Here is a 23,096-nt window from a genome sequence, read left to right as displayed (position 1 = left end):
CAGTTCTTGCTGTGAGGTGTTACCCAACTCTTCCACCAAGGCACCTGCAAGTTCCCGGACATTTTTGGGGGGAATGGCCCTGGCCCTCACCCTCCGATCCAACAGGTCCCAGACGTGCTCAATGGGATTGCGATCCAGGCTCTTCGCTGGCCATGGCAGAACACTGACATTCCTGTCTTGCAGGAAATCACGCACAGAACAAGCAGTATGGCTGGTGTCATACTGGAGGGTCATGTCAGGATGAGCCTGCAGGAAGGGTACCACATAAGGGAGGAGGATGTCTTCCCTGTAACACACAGTGTTGAGACTGCTTGCAATAACAACAAGCTCAGTCCGATGATGCTGTGACACACCGCCCCAGACCATGACGGACCGTCCACCTCCAAATCGATCCCGCTCCAGAGTACAGGCCTCGGTGTAACGCTCATTCCTTCGACGATAAACGCGAATCCGACCATCACCCCTGTTGAGACAAAACCGTGACTCGTTAGTGAAGAGCACTTTTTGCCAGTCCTGTCTGGTCCAGTGACGGTGGGTTTGTGCCCATAGGTGATGTTGTTGCCTGTGATGTCTGGTGAGGACCTGCCTTACAACAGGCCTACAAGCCCTCAGTCCAGCCTGTCTCAGCCTATTGCAGACAGTCTGAGCACTGATGGAGGGATTGTGCTTTCCTGGTGTAACTTGGGCAGTTGTTGCCATCCTGTACCTGTCCCGCAGGTGTGATGTTCGGATGTACCGATCCTGTGCAGGTGTTGTTACACGTGGTCTGCCACTGCGAGGACGATCAGCTGTCCGTCCTGTCTCCCTGTAGCACTGTCTTAGGCATCTCACATTATGGACATTGCAATTTATTTACCTGGCCACATCTGCAGTCCTCATGTCTCCTTGCAGCATGCCTAAGGCACATTCACACAGATGAGCAGGGACCCTGGGCATCTTTCTTTTGGTGTTTTTCAGAGTCAGTAGAAAGGCCTCTTTAGTGTCCTAAGTTTTCATAACTTTGACCTTAATTGCCTAGCGTCTGTAAGCTGTTAGTGTCTTAACGACCATTCCACAGGTGCATGCTCATTAATTGTTTATGGTTCATTGAACAAGCATGGGAAACAGTGTTTAAACCCTTTACAATGAAGATCTGTGACATTATTTGGATTTTTAGTTTATTGACAGATTATAGAGATATGGATTTAATGCATTGCAATTTACGCATTGTTACGAAATTATCTTTTATTTAAAAAATGTCAGCATTCCATATAACATATTTTAATAAAGTTCAAAATACTGTATCAAGAAACCTATTGAAGAGGCTAGGTGGCTTTTGGAATGGGGCTTGATGGCAGGACACGTTTGAGGCACATATAATGTACCAATCATTATAGAAAACCTTTCTTATACAAAGTCACCAAGCAATTGGGGCGGCAGGTAGCCTAGTGCCTAGTGTTGGGCCAGTAACCGAAAGGTTGCGAGATCGAATCCCCGAGCTGACAAGGTAAAAATCTGTCGTTCTGCCCCTGAACAAGGCAGCTAACCCACTGTTCCTAGGCCGTCATTGAAAATAAGAATTTGTTCTTAACTGACTTGCCTAGTTAAAAAGGTTCAATAAAAAATAAAAATAAAGTAGATCTTAAAACAGGAAGGATGTTTTACTATTAAATACATTTTATTACACAAGTGAATAATTCCAGTTTGACATTTTCACAGAAAGACAACTCATTGTGGGTCTTCTGGTTGGTCAGTAAAGCAGAGAGACATGCAGTCTCAGCAGCTCCTTACTGCAGTGTGTGTGTGTGTGTGTTAGTAACCAGGCAGGTGCTGATGGTTTTGTTGTCATAGTGGCCTAGACCTATCTGCTGCATTCGACACCATAAACCACAAGATCCTCAGGCTGCGCACACTGCATTGCATCCTACCTAGCAGGTCGCTCCTACCAAGTGATTGTGGAGAAGGTCTGTGTCTTCACCACAAGGTTGTGCTACTGTTGTCCCCCAGGGCTTTGTACTAGCTCCTCTCCTGTTCTCTCTGTACACTAAGTCAATTGATTCTGTTAGGTATGTGAACCAGACGTCATTGTGCTGTCGACAGTATAGCTTCCTCCGCTGTCCCTGTAACATACTGGGCTAGAAATAGTGATCCTCTGCTCCTAAACACACGTGACCGTCCTCCTTGATAACGTACGAACCGATTGAACTATAGAAATCTCATTTGATATGTCCATTGGCGACATTTCAAGCTAGCTGTGGAGTTAGCTTACGGCACCTTTTTAACTCTGTTGCATATGCTCACATGGTGTCTTAACGTTGTTATGTGGATGACACTCAACTCTTTTCCCCCTTCCTCCCCTCTGACACCCATGTGGTGACACGTATCTCGGCTGGGTTTCTGGCCTACCTACCACTTCAAGCTCAGACTTGACAAGACGAGGAGAGAGCTGCTCTTCCTCCCGAGGAAGGCCTGCCCACTCCAAGACCTCTTAATCACAGTTGACAACTCCGATTCTATGTACAGTATACTGTATATACCAGTGGAGGCTACTGAAGGGAGGACGGCTCATAATAAGGGCTGAAATGGAGTGAATGGAATGGTATCAAACATGAGCTAGATACCATTCCATTCACTCCACTCCAGCCATTATACGCCACTCCAGCCATTATTATGAGCTGTCCTCCCCTCAAGAAATACCGTTTACATTTGTTCCAAAAGCCAGTGAAAACGAGACTTGGTAGTGCAAGACTATGATTGGGTTGACACATTTCAGACCTGTTCTTATTCCTTAAAGCTGGAATCCTTATTGATGAAACTGCCACGCCCGTTTGGGATATTACAACAACAAAGAAATTACTTGCAAACGACAAATACTGTTATTTTCCCCCTTGGGCATCATTGCACCAGCGATAGAATAGCAACATATGTAATGGCCTCAAAACAATACCACGATGTGCAACGCTCCCCAGCTCTGCTTTATCAATAAAACAATACCACGATGTGCAACGCTCCCCAGCTCTGCTTTATCAATAAAACAATACCACGATGTGCAACGCTCCCCAGCTCTGCTTTATCAATAAAACAATACCACGATGTGCAACGCTCCCCAGCTCTGCTTTATCAATAAAACAATACCACGATGTGCAACGCTCCCCAGCTCTGCTTTATCAATAAAACAATACCACGATGTGCAACGCTCCCCAGCTCTGCTTTATCAATAAAACAATACCACGATGTGCAACGCTCCCCAGCTCTGCTTTATCAATAAAACAATACCACGATGTGCAACGCTCCCCAGCTCTGCTTTATCAATAAAACAATACCACGATGTGCAACGCTCCCCAGCTCTGCTTTATCAATAAAACAATACCACGATGTGCAACGCTCCCCAGCTCTGCTTTATCAATAAAACAATACCACGATGTGCAACGCTCCCCAGCTCTGCTTTATCAATAAAACAATACCACGATGTGCAACGCTCCCCAGCTCTGCTTTATCAATAAAACAATACCACGATGTGCAACGCTCCCCAGCTCTGCTTTATCAATAAAACAATACCACGATGTGCAACGCTCCCCAGCTCTGCTTTATCAATAAAACAATACCACGATGTGCAACGCTCCCCAGCTCTGCTTTATCAATAAAACAATACCACGATGTGCAACGCTCCCCAGCTCTGCTTTATCAATAAAACAATACCACGATGTGCAACGCTCCCCAGCTCTGCTTTATCAATAAAACAATACCACGATGTGCAACGCTCCCCAGCTCTGCTTTATCAATAAAACAATACCACGATGTGCAACGCTCCCCAGCTCTGCTTTATCAATAAAACAATACCACGATGTGCAACGCTCCCCAGCTCTGCTTTATCAATAAAACAATACCACGATGTGCAACGCTCCCCAGCTCTGCTTTATCAATAAAACAATACCACGATGTGCAACGCTCCCCAGCTCTGCTTTATCAATAAAACAATACCACGATGTGCAACGCTCCCCAGCTCTGCTTTGTCAATAAAACTATACCACGATGTGCAACGCTCCCCAGCTCTGCTTTATCAATAAAACAATACCACGATGTGCAACGCTCCCCAGCTCTGCTTTATCAATAAAACAATACCACGATGTGCAACGCTCCCCAGCTGAGCTTTATCAATAAAACAATACCACGATGTGCAACGCTCCCCAGCTCTGCTTTATCAATAAAACAATACCACGATGTGCAACGCTCCCCAGCTCTGCTTTATCAATAAAACAATACCACGATGTGCAACGCTCCCCAGCTCTGCTTTATCAATAAAACAATACCACGATGTGCAACGCTCCCCAGCTCTGCTTTATCAATAAAACAATACCACGATGTGCAACGCTCCCCAGCTCTGCTTTATCAATAAAACAATACCACGATGTGCAACGCTCCCCAGCTCTGCTTTATCAATAAAACAATACCACGATGTGCAACGCTCCCCAGCTCTGCTTTATCAATAAAACAATACCACGATGTGCAACGCTCCCCAGCTGAGCTTTATCAATAAAACAATACCACGATGTGCAACGCTCCCCAGCTCTGCTTTATCAATAAAACAATACCACGATGTGCAACGCTCCCCAGCTCTGCTTTGTCAATAAAACTATACCACGATGTGCAACGCTCCCCAGCTCTGCTTTATCAATAAAACAATACCACGATGTGCAACGCTCCCCAGCTCTGCTTTATCAATAAAACAATACCACGATGTGCAACGCTCCCCAGCTGAGCTTTATCAATAAAACAATACCACGATGTGCAACGCTCCCCAGCTCTGCTTTATCAATAAAACAATACCACGATGTGCAACGCTCCCCAGCTCTGCTTTATCAATAAAACAATACCACGATGTGCAACGCTCCCCAGCTCTGCTTTGTCAATAAAACTATACCACGATGTGCAACGCTCCCCAGCTCTGCTTTATCAATAAAACAATACCACGATGTGCAACGCTCCCCAGCTCTGCTTTATCAATAAAACAATACCACGATGTGCAACGCTCCCCAGCTGAGCTTTATCAATAAAACAATACCACGATGTGCAACGCTCCCCAGCTCTGCTTTATCAATAAAACAATACCACGATGTGCAACGCTCCCCAGCTCTGCTTTATCAATAAAACAATACCACGATGTGCAACGCTCCCCAGCTCTGCTTTATCAATAAAACAATACCACGATGTGCAACGCTCCCCAGCTCTGCTTTATCAATAAAACAATACCACGATGTGCAACGCTCCCCAGCTCTGCTTTATCAATAAAACAATACCACGATGTGCAACGCTCCCCAGCTCTGCTTTATCAATAAAACAATACCACGATGTGCAACGCTCCCCAGCTCTGCTTTATCAATAAAACAATACCACGATGTGCAACGCTCCCCAGCTCTGCTTTATCAATAAAACAATACCACGATGTGCAACGCTCCCCCGCTGAGCTTTATCAATAAAACAATACCACGATGTGCAACGCTCCCCAGCTCTGCTTTATCAATAAAACAATACCACGATGTGCAACGCTCCCCAGCTCTGCTTTGTCAATAAAACTATACCACGATGTGCAACGCTCCCCAGCTCTGCTTTATCAATAAAACAATACCACGATGTGCAACGCTCCCCAGCTCTGCTTTATCAATAAAACAATACCACGATGTGCAACGCTCCCCAGCTGAGCTTTATCAATAAAACAATACCACGATGTGCAACGCTCCCCAGCTCTGCTTTATCAATAAAACAATACCACGATGTGCAACGCTCCCCAGCTCTGCTTTATCAATAAAACAATACCACGATGTGCAACGCTCCCCAGCTCTGCTTTGTCAATAAAACTATACCACGATGTGCAACGCTCCCCAGCTCTGCTTTATCAATAAAACAATACCACGATGTGCAACGCTCCCCAGCTCTGCTTTATCAATAAAACAATACCACGATGTGCAACGCTCCCCAGCTGAGCTTTATCAATAAAACAATACCACGATGTGCAACGCTCCCCAGCTCTGCTTTATCAATAAAACAATACCACGATGTGCAACGCTCCCCAGCTCTGCTTTATCAATAAAACAATACCACGATGTGCAACGCTCCCCAGCTCTGCTTTATCAATAAAACAATACCACGATGTGCAACGCTCCCCAGCTCTGCTTTATCAATAAAACAATACCACGATGTGCAACGCTCCCCAGCTCTGCTTTATCAATAAAACAATACCACGATGTGCAACGCTCCCCAGCTCTGCTTTATCAATAAAACAATACCACGATGTGCAACGCTCCCCAGCTGACCTTTATCAATAAAACAATACCACGATGTGCAACGCTCCCCAGCTCTGCTTTATCAATAAAACAATACCACGATGTGCAACGCTCCCCAGCTCTGCTTTATCAATAAAACAATACCACGATGTGCAACGCTCCCCAGCTCTGCTTTATCAATAAAACAATACCACGATGTGCAACGCTCCCCAGCTGAGCTTTATCAATAAAACAATACCACGATGTGCAACGCTCCCCAGCTCTGCTTTATCAATAAAACAATACCACGATGTGCAACGCTCCCCAGCTCTGCTTTATCAATAAAACAATACCACGATGTGCAACGCTCCCCAGCTCTGCTTTATCAATAAAACAATACCACGATGTGCAACGCTCCCCAGCTCTGCTTTATCAATAAAACAATACCACGATGTGCAACGCTCCCCAGCTCTGCTTTATCAATAAAACAATACCACGATGTGCAACGCTCCCCAGCTCTGCTTTATCAATAAAACAATACCACGATGTGCAACGCTCCCCAGCTCTGCTTTATCAATAAAACAATACCACGATGTGCAACGCTCCCCAGCTCTGCTTTATCAATAAAACAATACCACGATGTGCAACGCTCCCCAGCTCTGCTTTATCAATAAAACAATACCACGATGTGCAACGCTCCCCAGCTCTGCTTTATCAATAAAACAATACCACGATGTGCAACGCTCCCCAGCTCTGCTTTATCAATAAAACAATACCACGATGTGCAACGCTCCCCAGCTCTGCTTTATCAATAAAACAATACCACGATGTGCAACGCTCCCCAGCTCTGCTTTATCAATAAAACAATACCACGATGTGCAACGCTCCCCAGCTCTGCTTTATCAATAAAACAATACCACGATGTGCAACGCTCCCCAGCTCTGCTTTATCAATAAAACAATACCACGATGTGCAACGCTCCCCAGCTATGCTTTATCAATAAAACAATACCACGATGTGCAACGCTCCCCAGCTCTGCTTTATCAATAAAACAATACCACGATGTGCAACGCTCCCCAGCTCTGCTTTATCAATAAAACAATACCACGATGTGCAACGCTCCCCAGCTCTGCTTTATCAATAAAACAATACCACGATGTGCAACGCTCCCCAGCTCTGCTTTATCAATAAAACAATACCACGATGTGCAACGCTCCCCAGCTCTGCTTTATCAATAAAACAATACCACGATGTGCAACGCTCCCCAGCTCTGCTTTATCAATAAAACAATACCACGATGTGCAACGCTCCCCAGCTCTGCTTTGTCAATAAAACTATACCACGATGTGCAACGCTCCCCAGCTCTGCTTTATCAATAAAACAATACCACGATGTGCAACGCTCCCCAGCTCTGCTTTATCAATAAAACAATACCACGATGTGCAACGCTCCCCAGCTGAGCTTTATCAATAAAACAATACCACGATGTGCAACGCTCCCCAGCTCTGCTTTATCAATAAAACAATACCACGATGTGCAACGCTCCCCAGCTCTGCTTTATCAATAAAACAATACCACGATGTGCAACGCTCCCCAGCTCTGCTTTATCAATAAAACAATACCACGATGTGCAACGCTCCCCAGCTCTGCTTTATCAATAAAACAATACCACGATGTGCAACGCTCCCCAGCTCTGCTTTATCAATAAAACAATACCACGATGTGCAACGCTCCCCAGCTCTGCTTTATCAATAAAACAATACCACGATGTGCAACGCTCCCCAGCTGAGCTTTATCAATAAAACAATACCACGATGTGCAACGCTCCCCAGCTCTGCTTTATCAATAAAACAATACCACGATGTGCAACGCTCCCCAGCTCTGCTTTATCAATAAAACAATACCACGATGTGCAACGCTCCCCAGCTCTGCTTTATCAATAAAACAATACCACGATGTGCAACGCTCCCCAGCTGAGCTTTATCAATAAAACAATACCACGATGTGCAACGCTCCCCAGCTCTGCTTTATCAATAAAACAATACCACTAGTGCAACGCTCCCCAGCTCTGCTTTATCAATAAAACAATACCACGATGTGCAACGCTCCCCAGCTCTGCTTTATCAATAAAACAATACCACGATGTGCAACGCTCCCCAGCTCTGCTTTATCAATAAAACAATACCACGATGTGCAACGCTCCCCAGCTCTGCTTTATCAATAAAACAATACCACGATGTGCAACGCTCCCCAGCTGAGCTTTATCAATAAAACAATACCACGATGTGCAACGCTCCCCAGCTCTGCTTTATCAATAAAACAATACCACGATGTGCAACGCTCCCCAGCTCTGCTTTATCAATAAAACAATACCACGATGTGCAACGCTCCCCAGCTCTGCTTTATCAATAAAACAATACCACGATGTGAAACGCTCCCCAGCTCTGCTTTATCAATAAAACAATACCACGATGTGCAACGCTCCCCAGCTCTGCTTTATCAATAAAACAATACCACGATGTGCAACGCTCCCCAGCTCTGCTTTATCAATAAAACAATACCACGATGTGCAACGCTCCCCAGCTCTGCTTTATCAATAAAACAATACCACGATGTGCAACGCTCCCCAGCTCTGCTTTGTCAATAAAACTATACCACGATGTGCAACGCTCCCCAGCTCTGCTTTATCAATAAAACTATACCACGATGTGCAACGCTCCCCAGCTCTGCTTTATCAATAAAACTATACCACGATGTGCAACGCTCCCCAGCTCTGCTTTATCAATAAAACAATACCACGATGTGCAACGCTCCCCAGCTCTGCTTTATCAATAAAACAATACCACGATGTGCAACGCTCCCCAGCTCTGCTTTATCAATAAAACAATACCACGATGTGCAACGCTCCCCAGCTCTGCTTTATCAATAAAACTATACCACGATGTGCAACGCTCCCCAGCTCTGCTTTATCAATAAAACAATACCACGATGTGCAACGCTCCCCAGCTCTGCTTTATCAATAAAACAATACCACGATGTGCAACGCTCCCCAGCTGAGCTTTGTCAATAAAACAATACCACGATGTGCAACGCTCCCCAGCTCTGCTTTGTCAATAAAACAATACCACGATGTGCAACGCTCCCCAGCTGAGCTTTATCAATAAAACAATACCACGATGTGCAACGCTCCCCAGCTCTGCTTTGTCAATAAAACAATACCACGATGTGCAACGCTCCCCAGCTCTGCTTTGTCAATAAAACAATACCACGATGTGCAACGCTCCCCAGCTCTTTGTCAATAAAACAATACCACGATGTGCAACGCTCCCCAGCTCAGCTTTGTCAATAAAACAATACCACGATGTGCAACGCTCCCCAGCTCTGCTTTGTCAATAAAACAATACCACGATGTGCAACGCTCCCCAGCTCTGCTTTATCAATAAAACTAAAACAATAACAGCATCTGTGGGGTGGACAGTGGCACTATTTCCCCTACGGCAGATTTCCATCTTTAAAAGTGAACAAAGGGGCTTTCACCTGTACAGTCAGTTCCATTCAGAGCCTACTTAAATGATGTGAGGATTGCTGATGGCACTTTTAAAATAGTTTTAAAAGGGGCCATGCATTTGTGTGTACGCCTGTTTGCATTTCCATAGCCATGTTCAGTAGTTGAAAAATATGTTTTTATGTGAAATAGGGAAGTAGATATGCCTGAACTAGATGTACATTTTCCATTGCAAAATGTTTCGCTTTAGTGTGCCCATATTGAACACATCCCAGCAAGGAAATAGATCTTCGGCAGGAACATAAACAAATAAAGATAAATATTTATACCCATCATTGTGAAACAAAAGGTTGTGATGCAGTTATGCCCTCAGAAACCCGTGTTATGATGCTGGTTCTTTGTTGACACTGACAACTAAAACAACCAAAGCGTTGTCATCAGACAACTGGAGGTGTGAATATCCTTCTTCGTTGAGGTTTAATGGCGGTTTACATCCATATTATATTGCATTACCGCCACCAAATGCACTATATATAAAAAGTATGAAAAGTATGTGGACACTCCTTCAAATTAGTGGATTCTGCCATTTCAGCCACACCTGTTGGTGACAGGTGTATACAATTGAGCACACAGCCATGAAATCTCCATAGACAAACATTGGCCGTAGACAGGCCTTACTGATGATCTCAGTGAATTTCAATGTGGCACCATCATAGGATGCCACCTTTCCAACAAGTCAGTTCATCAAATTTCTGCCCTGCTAGAGCTGCCTCGGTCAACTGTAAGTGCTGTTACTGTGAAGTGGAAACATCTAGGAGCAACAACGGCTCATCCACCGGCCACACAAGCTCACAGAACGAGACTGCAGAGTGCTTTACGGTTGCAACACTCACTACTGAGTTCCAAACTGCCTCTGGAAGCAACGTCAACACAATAACTGTTCGTTGGGAGCTTACTGAAATGGGTTTCCATGGCCGAGCAGCCGCACACAAGCCTAAGATCACCATGCGCAATGCCAAGCGTCGGCTGGAGTCATGTAAACCTTGTCACCATTGGACTCTGGAGCAGTGGAAACGTGTTCTCTTGAGTTATAAATCAAGCTTCAACATCTGGCAGTCTGACAGACTAATATGGGTTTGGCGGATTCCTGGAGAACGCTACCTGCACCAATGCATAGTGCCAACTGTAAAGTTTGGTAGAGGAGGAATAATGGTCTGGAGCTGTTTTTCATGGTTCGAGCTAGGCCCCTTAGTTCCAGATACGGAAATCTTAACACTACAGCATACAATGACATTCTAGACAATTTTGTTCTTCCAACTGTGTGGCAACAGTTTGAGGAAGGCCCTTTCCTGTTTCAGCACGACAATGCCCCCATGCACAAAGCAAGGTCCATACAGAAATGTTTTTTTAAGATCGGTGTGGAGGAACTTGACTGGCCTGCACAGCGCCCTGAACTCAACTCCATCGAAAACCTTTGGGATGAATTGGAACGCCGACTGCGAGCCAGGCCTAATCGCCCAACATCAGTGCCCGACCTCACTAATGCTCTTGTGGCTGAATGGAAGGAAGTCCCCACAGCTATATTCCAACATCTAGTGGAAAACCTTCTCAGAGAGTGGGAAGGCTTTCCAACTCCCCATTAATGCCCATGATTTTGGATGTTCGACGAGCAGGTGTCCACATACTTTTGGTCATGTAGTGTATATAGGGTTAGATGACAGTGCAATTTCATAAATATAAAAAGCAATCTACCAGCCACTAAGATTTTCTACCATCCAAAATGTTTTTTCTGCAAAAATTACACCAACAAAACACGAAACAATTGATGAGCATGCTTTGTAATGTATCTAAAACAACAAATGTATTACTAGTAAGAAGTAATGTGGTATATTGTTTACAGTGGTGATTTTAGCATGTAAATCTTGGTGTGGCAGGTCACTCCTACCAAGTGAGGTGGAGAAGGTCTGTGTCTGCACCACGTCTGCACCACGTGGTCACACTACTGTTGTCCCCCAGGGCTCTGTACTAGGTCCTCTCCTGTTCTCTCTGTAACACCAAGTCAACTGATTGTGTTTATATGCTGATTATGCTCACATGGTGTATCTTACCACTGCTACGTGGTATACTGTATATACCATTTATTCTCGTGGCACATTGACTTATTGTCCCCCACAAGGTTAATCGAAGGTGGGACTATGGATCTGTTTCTGTCCGTTCGTACGTTAGTCACACAATATCTCAGATACCACTGGTCTGATTTTGACGAAACTTGGGTGAATGATGTGTCTTGCCATAGCGATCCAGCATTTACAAAATTACACTGATTGGCCCAAGGGGGGCACTATAGTAATCAACTGAAATTCCAAACTTTGAACAAGTAGGCCTAAATCTTCTGTCCAGTTTGAACTTGAATTGTTGACACTAATTTGACATGTTTACTCTTGCCTTGTTATAAAGTGTACTGCCCCTCACACTACATTTTTATATGGATTTAGCAAATCTCCATTTCTGAATTTCTCATGTTCCTTAATTGTTTGTTCCAAAGACAAAGTGAAAACGAGACTTGGTAGTTGAAGACTTATTCCTTAAAAGTGCATCCATCCCTCCTCCCTTCATTTAATTCAACTGTTCTGCCTGTGGCTATGTTCACCGGATGTCTACCTGTCCCAGACCTGCTGTTTTCACCTCTCTAGAGACCGCAGGAGCGGTAGAGATACTCTTAATGATCGGCTATGAAAAGCCAACTGACATTTACTCCTGAGGTGCTGACTTGCTGCACCCTCGTCAACTACTGTGATTATTATTATTTGACCAAGCTGGTCATTTATGAACATTTGAACATATTGGCCATGTTCTGTTATAATCTCCAACCGGCACAGCGAGAAGAGGACTGGCCACCCCTCATAGCCTGGTTCCTCTCTAGGTCTCTTCCTAGGTTTTGGCCTTTCTAGGGAGTTTTTCCTAGCCACCGTGCTTCTACACCTGCATTGCTTGCTGTTTGGGGTTTTAGGCTGGGTTTCTGTACAGCACTTTGAGATATCAGCTGATGTAAGAAGGGCTATATAAATACATTTGATTTGATTTGAATCACTGATTTGACAGGTGAACAAAAGTGCTCATTCACTTCCAAATAGTGATTAGGTGACATTTTTTGTCATTTAGCGGACACTCTTATCCAGAGTGACTTACAGTTTTCTTAGTACTGGTCCCCCATGGGAATCAAACCCACAATCCTGGTATTGTAAGCACCATACTCTACCAACCTGCCAACTGAGCTACACAGGACTAGAGTACTTAAATGAAGGGAGAATTATAAGTAATTTGAATGTTGTGTGTGTACACCTATGTGTATTTCCAAAGCGTAGTTCAGTTGCTGGAAAATGTTCAGTAATGTGAAATGGGTAAGTAGCCCAGATATGCCTACGTGGACAGATGTTCATTTTCATTGCAAAATGTTTTGCTTTCGTGTGCCTTTACTGAACACATCCCAGCCAGGGACTCGATCTTTGGCTATGCAGAACATTAACAAAGAAAGACAAGTACTGATTTGTAGAATGTTTATTGTGAAAGCAAGTTTGCACGGCAGTTATGCCCGCTGAAAGCGGCTGTTTAAATCCTGATGGCTGGCAGTGAATTGAGTCTTTGTGCTGGCAGATGTTTGGAATAAATACGTTATGGGTGTTGTCTGATAGCAGTTGGACCCGTCTTGAACGGTTGAAAAACAACTGAAAGACTCTTGATGAACCTGAACGCGGGGGTTTTTGTGGGAAAGGACACGAAAAAACGAAGGGAAAAAATGAGAAGGGGGTCAATTGGGGACATCAGGTGGATGTGCAACAACAAAGAAACTCCACCTCCTTATACAGTATGCGGGCAATTTGTCTGGAAAATGATTTGCAGGAGACAAAAGACAGGTAGGCAACTTTTCTGAATGCTTAAAAGAACATGCACCTCTAAGGGAAATAGGCTACCCTACTGTTAATCCATGTGTTTACAGATATATATGAAGTTAAAATGCAATAAAGTACAGCTAACTGCTAGGGCTGTGATGACACTGCAGGGATGGATCAAAAATCACAGAAAATAGATGTGACGCCAGCTGCAGCAGCCTGGTCTCATAGACTAGACGTAACATAATACATGAAAATCCGGGACACTGAAATTAGTATGTATTACGTTTGGTATGGTTACACAAGACACATGATAATTTAAGGCAAAAATGGAAGTAGGGTAGATGGTTTGGTGTATAACGCGAATGTCTAGCAGCCCAAAGGATGCGCGTACAAATCTCATCACAGACAACTTTAGCTAATTGGTAACTATTTTTGGCTGTAATAAATCCCTTTTGTAGGGAAAAACGAATTCTGATTGACTGGGCCTGTGCCCTCCCAGGCCCACTCATGCCTGCGCTCCTGCCCATGAGAAATCCATAGATTAGGGCCTAATGAATTTATTTCAATTGACTGATTTCCATATATGGACTGTAACTCAGCAAAACCTTTGAAATTGTCGCATAAAATGTTTTGTTCGGTATACTTAGCATGTAAGCTAACCCTTCCCCTAACCTGAACCCTTTAACCTAACTCCAAAACTTAACCTTAACCCCTAGCCTAGCTAATATTTGCCAGTTAGTTAATGCTAGCCACTTAGCTATAATTCGTAACATATCATACATTTTGCAAATTGGTAACATATTGTACATTTTCCAGATTCGTAGCATATTATACACAATTGGTGATGGACATCCTTAAAATAATACATACCGTACATACCGTAGCATGTCACACTAATTACTGTCTCATGTTTACGTACAGAATAATATGAAATGTTCTGAAACCAGGTTGGCTGAAGAGAATTACTTGGTTGTATGAGAGTTGACCAGAAGAGTAATATGTTTCTAAACCCTTCTACATTAATGTGGATGCATTATTATGATCCATTATTACAGATAATCCTAAATGAATCTTGAATAATGATGTGTGAGAAAGTTATATACTCTACATGACCAAAAGTATGTGGACGCCTGCTCGTCGAACATCTCATTCCAAAATCATGGGCATTAATATGGAGTTGGTCTCCCCTTTGCTGTTATTACAGCCTCCACTCTTCTGGGAAGGCTTTCCACTAGATGGTGAAACATTGCTGCGGGGACTTGCTTCCATTCAGTCACAAGAGCATTAGTGAGGTCGGGCACTGATGTTGGGCGATTAGGCCTGGCTCGCAGTCGGTGTTCCAATTCATCTCAAAGGTGTTTGATGGGGTTGAGGTCAGGGCTCTGTGCAGGCCAGTCAAGTTTTTTCACACCGATCTCGACAAACCAACGCTAACCTTGCGGGAGGTCCAGAGAAACTGCATTACGCCAGTGGCAACTATAGGTTTATAATGGGCTGCAGAATAGCATTGTTGTGTTGTGGCAAATTTGGAGAGCAGCTTGACATGGGACACATACATACACATAGCCCCCGGTCTCCAGGATCCTAAGATCATGTGTTTTAATGGGTGTGCTCACGTAGCTTACTAGCCTATAGTCGTTAGAAGGATATTTGCCATATGGGGGAAATAAATACTACTCTTTGTAAAGCACCATGGATAAGGTCATTTATAGTTGCTATTATGCACAGATTATTTTCAAAGTTTTGTCCTAAACTACGCAGCAGAACGTTGTAGCGAAATTAAGACAGCAGACTGACAGGGACTCAACCCCAGTTCTCTTCACATTCAGTGATGAGAAAGTTTTTTGTTTGTGCTCATACCACACAATGGCCGTTAGAAGAGAGTGTGTGTGCAAGTTTTTAGATCAGTAGATTAATAAACGTGTGTGTGCACATTGACGCCTGTTTAAACAAGTGTGTTAGATCGTTAGATTGATGCCCATTGGTTTTGTTTTGCCCCTACTTTTTACCACCTACACACACACACCACACACACACACACATCTGCATACACACACACACACACCTGCATACACACACACACACACACACACACACACACACACACACACACACACACACACACACACACACACACACACACACACACACACACACACACACACACATATACACACACACACACACACATATACACACACACACACACACACACACCTGCATACACACACACACACCCACCCACACACACCTGCATACACACACAGCCTGCCCGTCTCTACCTATGTATGTAACCATGGGTTCTCCTTCTAAAAATAATCTGTGGTACAACCTCTTCCTGGTCCTAATACTTATAATATGATAGTTATTATGTGCTAAAAGAGCAAGGATTTCCTTGTTACTAAAGCCAATTCTAAAGTATAGTTTCACCAGGTCATCTAACTCAGGTATTTCAACAGTGGTGCGTACAGCAACAGGCAACAAGGTAGACATGCAATTAACCAAATCCCCTACTTTAATCTTTAAATATAACTGCAACTTTATTCTCAAAATGTCAACTTTATTCTCAAAATGTTGACTTTATTCGCTAAATTAAATTGAGAGTTTATTGATGCAGTGCCTTAGACCGCTACGCCACTCGGGAGACCACTATTGTGGTGGTTAATTTCTTTACTATCAAATGAGGAGAGACAAACTTATCACACAAGTTAGAGTTATACTTAACTAAATCTTTATTCACTTATTAATAAGGAAAGCATGTCACACCACACACAAGTTGATGTGAGTGCTCTACAATAACGATTGCTGGTCGGAGATGCTTAATGTGAGTCTGGAAGGAGAGTTTACAGTCTAACCAGACACCTAGGTATTTGTAGTTGTCCACATATTCTAAGTCAGAACCGTCCAGAGTAGTGATGCTGGACGGGCGGGCAGGTGCGGGCAGTGATCGGTTGAAGAGCATGCATTTAGTTTTACTTGCATTTAAGAGCAGTTGGAGGCCACGGAAGGAGAGTTGTATGGCATTGAAGCTCGTCTGGAGGTTAGTTAACACAGTGTCCAATGAGGTGCCAGAAGTATACAGAATGGTGTCGTCTGCGTAGAGGTGGATCAGAGAATCACCAGCAGCAAGAGCGACATCATTGATGATACAGAGAAGAGAGACGGCCCGAGAATTGAACCCTGTGGCACACCCATAGAGACTGCCAGAGGTCCGGACAACAGGCCCTCCAATTTGACACACTGAACTCTATCAGAGAAGTAGTTGGTATACCAGGCGAGGCAATCATTTGAGAAACCAAGACTGTCGAGTCTGCCAATAAGAATGTGGTGATTGAGTCGAAAGCCTTGGCCAGGTCGATGAATACGGCTGCACAGTAATGTCTCTAATCGATGGCGGTTATGATGTCATTTAGGACCTTGAGCGTGGCTGAGGTGCACCCATGACCAGCTCTGAAACCAGATTGCATAGCGGAGAAGGTACGGTGGGATTCGAAATGGCTTTCGAAGACTTTAGAAAGACAGGGTAGGATAGATATAGGTCTCTAGCAGTTTGGGTCTAGAGTGTCACCCCCTTTGAACAGGGGGCTGACCGCGGCAGCTTTCCAATCTTTGGGAATCTCAGACGATACGAAAGAGAGGTTGAACAGGCTAGTAACAGGGGTTGCAACAATTTCGGCAGATAGTTTAAGAAAGAGAGGGTCCAGATTGTCTAGCCCGGCTGATTTGTAGGGGTCCAGATTTTGCAGCTCTTTCAGAACATCAGCTATCTGGATTTGGGTGAAGGAGAAATGGGGGAGGCTTGGGCGAGTTGCTGTGGAGAGTGCAGTGCTGTTGACCAGGGTAGGGGTAGCCAGGTGGAAAGCATGGCCAGCCGTAGAAGAATGCTTATTGAAATTCTCGATTATAGAAGATTTATCGGTGGTGACAGTGTTTCCTAGCCTCAGTGCAGTGGGCAGCTGGGAGGAGGTGCTCTTATTCTCCATAGACTTTACAGTGTCCCAGAACTTTTGGGAGTTTGTGCTACAGGATGCAAATTTCTGCTTGAAAAAGTTAGCCTTATCTTTCCTAACTGCCTGTGTATATTGGTTCCTAACCTCCCTGAAAAGTTGCATATCACGGGAGTTTGCTAATGCAGAACGCCACAGGATGTTTTTGTGCTGGTCTGGAGAGAACCAAGGGCTATATCTGTTCCTGGTTCTAAATTTTTTTGAAAGGGGCATGCTTATTTAAGATGGTGAGGAAGGCACTTTTAAAGAATGACCAGGCATCCTCTACTGACGGGATGAGGTCAATATCCTTCCAGGATACCCGGGCCAGATCGATTAGAAAGGCCTGCTCGCTGAAGTGTTTTTGGGAGTGTTTGACAGTGATGAGGGGTGGTCGTTTGACCGCGGACCCATTACGGATGCAGGCAATGAGGCAGTGATCGCTGAGATCTTGGTTGAAAACAGCAGAGGTGTATTTGGAGGGCAAGTTGGTTAGGATGATATCTATGAGGGTGCCCTTATTTATAGATTTGGGGTTGTACCTGGTGGGTTCATTGATAATTTGTGTGAGATTGAGGGCATCAAGCTTAGATTGTAGGATGGCCGGGGTGTTAAGCATGTCCCAGTTTAGGTCACCTAGCAGCACAAGCTCTGAAGATAGATGGGGGGCAATCAGTTCACATATGGTGTCCGGGGCACAGCTGGGGGCAGAGGGTGGCCTATAGCAAGTAGCAACGTTGAGAGGCTTGTTTCTGGAAAGGTGGATTTTTAAAAGTAGAAGCTCGAATTGTTTGGGTACAGACCTGGATAGTAAGACAGAATTCTGCAGACTATCTCTGCAGTAGATTGCAACTCCGCCCCCTTTGGCAGTTCTATCTTGTCGGAAAATGTTATAGTTAGGGATGGACATTTCTGGGTTTTTGGTAGTCTTCATTGGCCAGGATTCAGACACGGCTAGGACATCCGGGTTGGCAGAGTGTGCTAGGGCAGTGAATAAAACAAACTTAGGGAGGAGGCTTCTAATGTTAACATGCGATGAAACCAAGGCTTTTACGGTTACAGAAGTCAACAAATGATAGCGCCTGGAGAATGGGAGTGGAGCTAGGCACTGCAGATGTGAGTTAGACTTTTAAACAGGTGAACATTCATAAGGCCGCAGGGCCAGACGGATTACCAGGACGTGTACTCTGAGCATGCGCTGACTAACTGGAAAGTGTCTTCACTGACATTTTCAACCTCTCCCTGCCCGAGTCTGTAATACCAACATGTTTCAAGCAGACCACCATAGTCCCTGTGTCCAAGAACACTAACGTAATCTGGCTAAATGACTACCGACCCGTAGCACTCACATCTGTAGCCATGAAGTGCTTTGAAAGGCTGGTCATGGCTCACATCAACACCATTTTCCCAGAAATCCTAGACCCACTCCAATTTGCATACCGCCCCAACAGATCCACAGATTATGCAATCTCTATTGCACTCCACACTGCCCTTTCCCACCTGGACAAAAGGAACACCTACATGAGAATGCTATTCATTGACTACAGCTCAGCGTTCAACACCATAGTGCCCTCATAGCTCATCACTAAGCAAAGGACCCTGGGACTAAACACCTCCCTCTGCAACTGGATACTGGACTTCCTGACGGGCCGCCCCCAGGTGGTAAGGGTAGGTAACAACACATCCACCACGCTGATCCTCAACATGGGGGCCCCTCCTGTACTCCCTGTTCACTCATGACTGCACGGCCAGGCACGACTCCAACACCATCATTAAGTTTGCCGATAACACAACAGTGGTAGGCCTGATCACCGACAACGATGAGACAGCCTATAGAGAGGAGATCAGAGACCTGGACATGTGGTGCCAGGTTAAGAACAACTCCCTCAACGTGATCAAGACAAAGGAGATGATTGTGGACTACAGGAAAAGGAGGACCGAGCACGCCCCCATTCCACATCACCAACAAACTATCATGGTCCAAACACACCAAGACAGTCGTGAAGAGGGCACGACAAAGCCTATTCCCCCTCAGGAGACTGAAAAGATTCGGCATGGGTCCTCAAATCCTCAAAAAGTTCTACAGCTGCACCATCGAGAGCATCCTGACTGGTTGCATCATTGCCTGGTATGGCAACTGCTCGGCCCTCGACCGCAATGCACTACAGAGGTTAGTGTGTACGGCCCAGTACATCACTAGGGCCAAGCTTCCTGCCATCCAGGACCTCTATACCAGGCGGTGTCAACGGAAGGCCCTAAAAATTGTCAAAGACTCCAGCCATCCTAGTCATAGACTGAGCTCTCTGTTACTGCACAGCAAGTACTACCGGAGCACCAAGTCTAGGTTCAAAAGGCTTCTTAACAACTGCTACCCCCAAGCCATAAGACTCCTGAACAGCTAATCAAATGGCTACCTGGACTATTTGCATTGCCACCCCCACTATTTTACTCTGCTGCTACCCTCTGTTTATTATCTATGCATTGTCACTTTAACTCTACGTACATGTACATATTACCTCAATTACCTCGCCCCCGCACACTACTGTTATTTTACTGCTGCTCATTCATTATTTGTAACTTTATTTCTTATTTTTTACTTATTCATTTTTCTTACAACTGCATTGTTGGTTAAGGGCTTGTAAGCATCTACACCTGTTGTAAGGTCTACACCTGTTGTATTCAGCATTTCACTGTAAGGTCTACACCTGTTGTATTCAGCATTTCACTGTAAGGTCTACACCTGTTGTATTCGGCACATGTGACAAATAATGATTTGATTTAAATGTGTCGGAGGAAACACCGTACAGCTAAGTGACCGAAGTCGGCGTGCATGCGCCCGGCCGCCACAAGTAGTCAGTAGAGGGGATGGGACAAGGACATCCCAGAAGGCCAAACCCTTCCCTAACCCGGACGACGCTGTGCCAATTGTGCGCCGCCTCATTGGTCTACAACCGGATCGAACCCGGATCTGTAGTCACTCCTCTAGCACTGCGATGCAGTGGCTTAGACCGCTGCGCCACTCGGGAGGCTAGCATATTTTGTTTTGTCGACATTTGGAAGGTTTACCAACAAACTTGCTGTTTCCATCAGACCTGTCATGACATTTTTTATCCAACATGTACTTTGCTCACATTAAAAGGTTGGATGGAAACCTGGTTAATTTAGTTATAGATTTGTGTGGATTACTTATTTGCATCATCTTTCTCCAAGTTGAATGAATGCTGGCTTCAACTCTCAGCTTTAACACCTCAAGTTTGAGAGAGCTAGACCTGGGAGGAAATAAACTCCAGGATTCAGGAGTGAGATTCATCTGTGCTGGACTTGAGAATCCACAATATAAATTGGAGACACAGGTAACGCTAACCCTCATGGAGTTTAACTTACATTTCACTTGGTCCTGGATTTAATCCAAGGCAGTGCACTGGACAGCTGACAATGCGACTTTCAAAGGTAATGCTTGAGTCGAGATGCGCTACATTTAGATTGAATGAGATTTCCACAAACAATGGAAACACATTGTCAGCATTGTCAGCTTTCCAGTGCACTGCTCTATAACTTGGATTCAATTCCTGCCTTGGTCTCTGGTGTCATAATTGGGCCTTGGTCTCTAATGTCATAATTGAAGGCAATTTGTCAGTTTTTATCATTGATTGTATTGTCTTTAGATGCAAAACTGACATTTCTGTTATATTGTGTATATTTTCTCCCTCAATATCCGCAGCCTGGCAGGCTTCAGCATCACAGAGGAAGGCTGTGCTTCTCTGGCTTCAGCTCTGAGGTCAAACCCCTCCCACCTGAAGGAGCTGGACCTGAGTGGAAATACTCTAGGAGACTCTGGAGTAAAGCTGCTCTCTTCTGTACGAGAGGATCCCCTCTATAAACTGGAGACACTGCAGTGAGTTTTACTGATCAGTTTCATGAGCACACTGATGTAGTGATCAGTAAGCCATTGTAGACATCCAGACACTGAGTCATATTCAATATATGCTAGTTTCTTATTGGACAAGTTCAGGTAGTCCATGCCCGTTTTGTTCCGTGTTCTTCTCTTTGATGTCTAGTGAATACGACCCTATATGTCTATGCTGCTGTATGAGGACTTAGATCCACTTCCCTTCTTTCCTTCCCAGGTTAAATGATTGACAGCTCACAGATTCAGTGAAGGAATGGCCACAGCTCCAAGTCCTTGGTTGCGGGAGTGCGCTGCAGTTAAATGCTTCTGGGACAGTTACAAAATTAATTTCAAAGTGCGTGAATGTAGATATTCAATGCTTCGAATCGACGATGATAGCTCCTTGAATCTCTCAATCAATCAGAGAGCCCTGGCGAAGTGGTGCCAGGAAAATAACCCCTCCCTCAACATCAACAAATGCATCACTGGGGACACACTGCCTGCCCTCCAGGACAACTACAGCACCCGGTGTCACAGGATCTCAACAACCTTATTGTCTTCCTAGTAACTCTGCTGTACGTCTTACCAGACTGATAGCTTTATTTCAGTGTATTAAATGTCGATAGCTTTATTTCAGTGTATTAGATGTCTCTGGATTTTCATGCGTGTTGTACTAGTTGCTTGGATTTTTATTGTAGCATTCTTGGGTTTTTGAAAAGCGTGTTACAAATCAAATTGAAATAAAAACAATGTATTTTAGTAATATAGAATTACTTACATTGTATGTAACCATGTGTTAATCTATGATATCCTGTATATAAAAATGAATAATAGTCAAATTAATTTAATATAAATAGTATTTAATTTTAATAGTAAAACAAATAATGCTGAAGTTGTTATTGCCGTGTATGACTTGGGGCGCTATTCAATCTGTATAACTGAAGCGGTACAGATTGCTCTATAGAAATGTAAAGGTCATTTCCGACTGAGCCGACATATTCAGCATTTACCAAAACAATTAATATATTTTAATAGTTTGTCCTTACAAGTAACTCTACTGTACGTCTTACCAGACTGAGCTCTATTTCAGTGTATTAGATGTCTCTGGATTGTCATGTGTGTTGTACTAATTGCTTAGATTTTTATTGTATCATTCTTGGGTTTTTGAAAAGCGTGTTACAAATATATATATATTTTTTATTATAGTAATGTAGAATTATTTACATTGTATGTAACCCTGTTTTAATTATGATATACTGTATATTCAAAATTAATAATACAAATAAATAATAGTCCAATTAATTTAATATAAGTAGTATTTAATTTTAACAGGAAAATTCATAATAGTAAAGTTATTCCTATTGCTGTGAATGACTTGGGGCGCTATTCAATCTGTATAACTGAAGCGGTACAGATTGCACTATAGAAATGTAAAGGTCATTTCCGACTGAGCCGACATATTCAGCATTTACCAAAACAATCAATATATTTTAATAGTTTGTCCTTACAAGTAACTCTGCTGTACGTCGTACCTATCTTTTTATGTCAGTGTATTATAGGCCTCTAGTCTTTCTACAATTGAAT

Source organism: Salvelinus fontinalis, chromosome 34 (genome assembly GCF_029448725.1).
Source record: "Salvelinus fontinalis isolate EN_2023a chromosome 34, ASM2944872v1, whole genome shotgun sequence".
Taxonomy (NCBI): Eukaryota; Metazoa; Chordata; class Actinopteri; order Salmoniformes; family Salmonidae; genus Salvelinus; species Salvelinus fontinalis.
This window is presented reverse-complemented; position numbering follows the sequence as displayed.